The sequence below is a fragment of the Arachis stenosperma genome, chromosome 4 (assembly GCF_014773155.1).
Source record: "Arachis stenosperma cultivar V10309 chromosome 4, arast.V10309.gnm1.PFL2, whole genome shotgun sequence".
NCBI classification, from domain to species: domain Eukaryota; kingdom Viridiplantae; phylum Streptophyta; class Magnoliopsida; order Fabales; family Fabaceae; genus Arachis; species Arachis stenosperma.
In genome coordinates this window covers 19,658,547-19,664,280 of record NC_080380.1, presented here as the reverse complement: position 1 = coordinate 19,664,280, position 5,734 = coordinate 19,658,547, and the positions used below count along the sequence as shown (strand labels likewise).

The following is a 5,734-nucleotide window of genomic DNA, read 5'->3' as shown; positions in this document are numbered from 1 at the left end:
TTCCTCTTTTTGATCTTCTCCCAAATACCTGGAAACTCATCCTTTTCAAGGTCAAAGGGAACCTCAGCTAGTACCTTTTTAGGTCTCATCCATTCGGCTTGAATCTCATGGAAAACTGATTTGTATTTCCATGCATCAAATTCCCTTTCCTCCTCCATTGGCTGCTTATCCTTTCTTCTTTTGTGGCTAGATGAGGCCGCCATTGGGTTCTTAATTTTGGTAAGTGACAAGCTAAAGTTGACAAGGTGAAGTAAGAAAGTGTGGTTAGAAATGTGGTGAGGTTGTTTTCGGCAAGAGATAGGTATGTTAAGATGAAAGAAAACATGCAAGATGGAGATTTGGTGGTGTGGAGCTCGTCCCAAATTGGTTCTTTATAGTGCACATAAGTGAAAAATGGACGGCTAGGGTGATTTGTGAAGTAAGGCTTGATGGTAATTATAGGCCTTAGGGAGAAGGACGAATAGCTTTTCACTTTCTTGGAAGTATTCTGGGTGCATTGGTCGTACATGTAGCTATCTTTTCATGCAGAATTTCCTTTTCCCATGTGCTAGTTTCAAGGACTTTTGAACTTTCTTTTTGACCAAGAACCATGCCTCCCCTCTTGTCTTCTTCCTCCATTCTTATCCTTCCTTTTGTACCTGCACAAACAACCAAATGTGTTATTATTTTTCGGTCCATGTGAATAGTATTTGCACATGTTTTTCATTCTTTTTGAATTGTAAATCAATGATTGTCTGTATGAGCTTATAGCCGTGACCTTTGTGTGTATGCACATTTATTAATGGACACCAAACTTAATGTTTGGTAATGTCTCCTGATGTCATGAAATCCATTTTGGTTGTCCTTAATGGATGTGCATAATTCTAATACATCGTAGTCACTTTGGCTCTTTGATCCTAAACAATTTTACTACCTGAAGTAATTGAAATCAAAGTAATAAAACATGCAAATGGTATACTTGTCATAAATTTAAATCCAAAGGAACTTCTTGCTTTTCATCAGCCGTGTTTAAAAGGAACACCAAACTTAATGTTTGGTTGTGCACCTTGAAGGATTGAATACAATTTGAGTAAGATTTGGGGGTGCCTTTAGGCACACCAAACTTAGAGACCAATTGTATTCTACATGCAATGTTTAGTGCACTTTATCAACAGTTGTCCCAAGGATTCAATTCATGCATAAGAAACCATGCTTTATTAGATGCAGAGCAAAACAATAAAGAGTAAGGATACTAAAACATGGGTTGCCTCCCATGAAGCGCTTCTTTAACGTCACTAGCTTGACGGTTGTCCCTTGTTAGGGTGGATTGTAGTGCTTGATGTCCTCTCCTCTCACTATGGAAACATCCCCATTTGATTCCTTCATGATTTCCAAATGTTCCATTGAAAGAACTTTCCTGATTGTGAACACTTGAGGGAGTTGGGAAGGTATGGGTTTGAGGCCAGGTGGAATTGGCAAATAATGACTTAGTATCACTTTATCTCCCGGAGAGAAACCTTCAGTGGGAATTTTCTTGTTTCTCCACCCTCTTGGCAATTTCCTTACAATTCTTCCTTCTCTCTTAAGGATTTCGTTATTGACCCTTATGCTAGGAGGGCCTTTTTGATCGGCTTCTATTGACTCTTGTGGCTTTAGCTCTTGCACTTCTTGTTTGCCTTCAAGGGATTGTTTTAGAGTTTCAGCTGCTGAATTGCTTTCCTCCAAACACAGATTGCTATAATCTTCCTTAGGCTTTTCAGGTTCTGGTTCAGGCTCAGATGCAGGTTTGAAAACATGGAAAATGAGCTGTTCATCCTGTATTCTCAAAATTAGCTCTCCTTGTTCTACATCTATGAGTGCTCTAGCAGTGGCTAGAAATGGCCTTCCCAAAATGATAGGGTGTAGGTAGCTTTCCTCCATGTCCAAAATGACAAAGTCTGTGGGGAAAAAGTAATTTCCCACTTTCACCAGCACATTTTCAACTACCCCTTCAGCTTGCTTTTGAGTTTTGTCAGCCAATTGTACGATTACATCCGTGGATCTCATCTCATTCAGTTGTAGCCTCCTCATAAGAGTCAGAGGCATCACATTTATGCTAGCTCCTAAATCACAGAATCCTCTGTCAATTTTTGTTTCCCCTATGATGCAGGGGATATGAAAACTTCCTGGGTCTGTTTTCTTAGAGACCATATCCTTCTTGATGAGTGCACTGCATTCCTTGTTCATTACTACAGTTTGTCCTCCCTTCAAAACTCTTTTCTTGCTCAGCAATTCCTTCAAATACTTGACATGTGTAGGCATCTGCTGGAGGATCTCAAGAAAGGGAATATTGATGTGGAGAGACTTAAATGTCTCTAAGAACCTTGAATATGTTTTCCCTTTTTCACCTCCTCCTAACCTCTGAGGAAATGGTGCTTTTGGTTGGTATGTTCCCAGCATGCCTTCCTTTTGCAATTCTTTGGCTTGCTCAGTTTCACCTTCATGCTTGGCTTCTTCCATACCTTCCTTCAACATGGTGATGGCCTTGCATTCTTCCCATCTCACTCCCTTTTGTTCCCCCTTAGGATTCTTTTCAGTGTCACTAGGGAACACTGCAGTTGACTTGGGGGCCTCTTGAGATAGTTCTCCTACTCGAGACTCCATCCATTTGAGTTTTTCACCATGGTTCCTTAAGGTAGATCTCACATCTTCCTTAACGCTTTTCAACTCAATTATGTCCTGACTCATGGTTGCAAGCCTTCCTTCTATCCTGTTTAATTGATCTTGAAATTGTTGGTTCGGATTGGATTGGGCAGGTTGGTTATCTTGGCTGTGATATGGTGGTTGGGAGTAAGTGTTTTGTGAGGCTTGGTATGATCTTTGGTTGGAGTTTTGGTATGTGGAATTGTTGTGTTGGTTGTGGTTGTAGGGTTTGTGGTTTTGTGGTTGGGTTTGTTGGTTTCTCCACCCAAAGTTTGGGTGGTTTTTCCAACCTGAGTTGTAAGTGTTGGAATGTGGATCATATGGTTGCCTTTGTTGATTTCCCACATAGTTGGCCTCTTCCCAATCACCTCCTTCAATGCTTACTTCCTCTTGATCTTGTGTGTGTATTGCAGCCACTTGCTTTGTATCTAATTTCCTTGTGAGCTCTGCTAGTTGCTTGGCAAACACCTTGTTTTGGGCTAGAATTGTATCGACATGGTTCAGCTCCATGACTCCCTTAGTGTTGTGCCTCTCTGAAGCATAGTAGTATTCATTCTCAGCCACTGTCTCAATCACTTCAATGGCTTCTTCCACAGTCTTTTTCCTATTCAATGAACCTCCTGATGAATGGTCTACAGCCTTCCTTGATTCATAAGAAAGTCCATCATAGAAAATATGTAATTGCACCCAGTCAGGGAACATGTTTGGTGGACATTTCCTTGTCAATTCTTTGAACCTCTCCCATGCCTCGTAGAGCGTCTCACCATCTTGTTGTCTAAAAGTTTGAACCTCAGATCGAAGCCTATTGACCTTTTGTGGGGGGTAGAAACGTGCCAGAAACTTGCTCTCCACCTCATCCCAGGTTGTTAGGCTGTCCCTTGGGAATGATTCCAGCCACTTAGCTGCCTTGTCCCTAAGTGAAAATGGAAACAAGAGCAGTTTATAGGCATCGTCTTGGACTCCATTGGACTTCACAGTGTCGTAAATTCTCAGGAATTTGGTGAGATGTTGGTTTGGATCTTCATTAGCACTCCCACCAAATGAACAATGGTTCTCCACCAGTGATATTAACTGTGGTTTGAGTTCAAAATTGTTGGCTTGAATGGGTGGTTTCTGAATGCTGCTACCACAATTCCCAGAGGTTGGGTTTATGTATGAACCAAGAACCCTCCTCTCAGGAATGGCATTGTTTCCATCAACCCTCTCATGGTTGTGAAATTCTCTATCCATGTTGAGATCTAGAGCTTCCTCAAAGTTGTCCTCAGATTCTCCTTCAGATTCTTCCTCTCTCAGTACTCTCTTCCCTCTTGCTTCCCTTCTACGTCTATGAAGGGTCCTTTCTGGTTCGGTATATGGGGGAGTTGATGCCTCTCCTCTCCTACCTGTCATACAAGAACACACCACAAGCAACAAACAAGTGGAATACTCTTGGTTAATGGAAGAGCATAGTTAGAGCAGTTGAGGAATTAATTCGAATAGTTAGTGGGTCAGTGAATTAGTTGCTTGAAATTAAAGGCATAAAGAAAGAAAAGCAAATAACAGAGTGCAGAAATTAAAATTCAGCAAGTAACTTGAACTAAATTAACAAAACAAGAAAAATGCTCAATCTAGTTAACTTCCAATTTGAGAATTGTCAATCGAAAACCAATCCCCGGCAACGGCGCCATAAACTTGATGCGCATAAACTTGTTATGCTACGATTTTAGGAAATTGCACAGATCGGCAAAATTCCTTCCGGCAAGTGCACCGGTTATCGTCAAGTAAAAACTCACAATAGAGTGAGGTCGAATCCCACAAGGATTGGTTGAATGAGCAATTCGAATTAGAAGTTTGGTTAGTTGAGCGGAATCAAGAATTGGATGTGAATTGCATAAAGTAAATTTGGCGGGAAATGTAAATTTGCAAGGAATGGAAATGACAAAATCTTAAATTGCAAGAATGAAAGTGCGAGAAATTAAATTGCTGAAATTAAAAGGGAATTGGGGTGATTGCATGAATTGAAAGTGCAGAATGTAAATAGAAAGTGTAGATCAGAAAGTGGGGTTCATTGGGGTCAGGAGATATTGAAATCTCTGAATCAAAACATTTTCATCTCTTCCTCAACCAATGCATTCATTGAATCTTGCTTGGCAATCTTATATGATTGGATCCCAATTCCTTGGCTCACCAATTCTCTCTAAAAACAAACAAATTCCCAATCCCTTGGTTTAAATGTTCATAAGAAGAGATGTAGCTTGATCACTGATTATACCACACAATTTCATGGACCACAATTTGGTAGGATTACATGTCACAATATCCATCCAAACCCCAATCCAATTCACTGTGAGAAAGCTTCTCTAGCATGAATCCTCCATTCCTTTCCCAAGGTTCCGAAGGATTCCAATTATGGGTAATTTCTTTCCCAAGACAATTACCCAATGGAATTAGATCGAGAAGCTTTCTAACAAAATTCAAGAGAAAAGATTGAAGAAGAAGATAAAACTATTATTGATTCATTGAATTACAATAGAGCTCCCTAACCCAATGAAAGGGGTTTAGTGAGTCATAGCTCAGAATTCAATTACACAATATGAAAAGTTCTAAAGTGTCCAAAAGGTCTAAAGATCCTAACTAACTTCAATTCTATCCTATTTATACACTTTCTAAATTGAGCTTCTGTTGTGTTTCTTGGGCTTTGAGGCCTTTCCTTGATTTCCTTTTGCTTTAGGCTTATGGTCCATAATCCTGATGAGGCTGTGATCCAGTTCTGTAACATTCATTGAGCAAACTTAGTGATAAACAAGTAATGACACAAGACTCAATAATTTGAAGTTCCAGACTCATCAATTCTTGAGGCCCAATCCCATAAACCATGATATTCAATTGGGTTTCATGCCATAATAAGTTTAAGTTAATATTTGTGCTCAATTGCTAACTTAAACTTCAATATAATTGGCCCAGAAACCTTTTCAAATGGTGGTGTTTAAGTTGAAGTTTAAGTTTTAGTTTAAGGTCAAACTAAAACTTAAACGTGGAATTGGAAGAAAACACCCCAGGAGTGTACATAGTCGAACACGTTTAACCTCCAGTT

At 39.9% G+C, this 5,734-nt stretch overlaps 1 non-coding gene across 1 annotated transcript; it reads left to right on the top strand.

Annotated features, from left to right (window-relative positions):
• The first annotated feature begins 3,361 nt into the window (after nucleotides 1-3,361).
• On the top strand, nucleotides 3,362-3,465 carry LOC130977786 (small nucleolar RNA R71). Its single transcript, XR_009085462.1, has one exon. It is a non-coding gene; the product is annotated as a small nucleolar RNA R71 (small nucleolar RNA).
• Nucleotides 3,466-5,734: the final 2,269 nt, after the last annotated feature.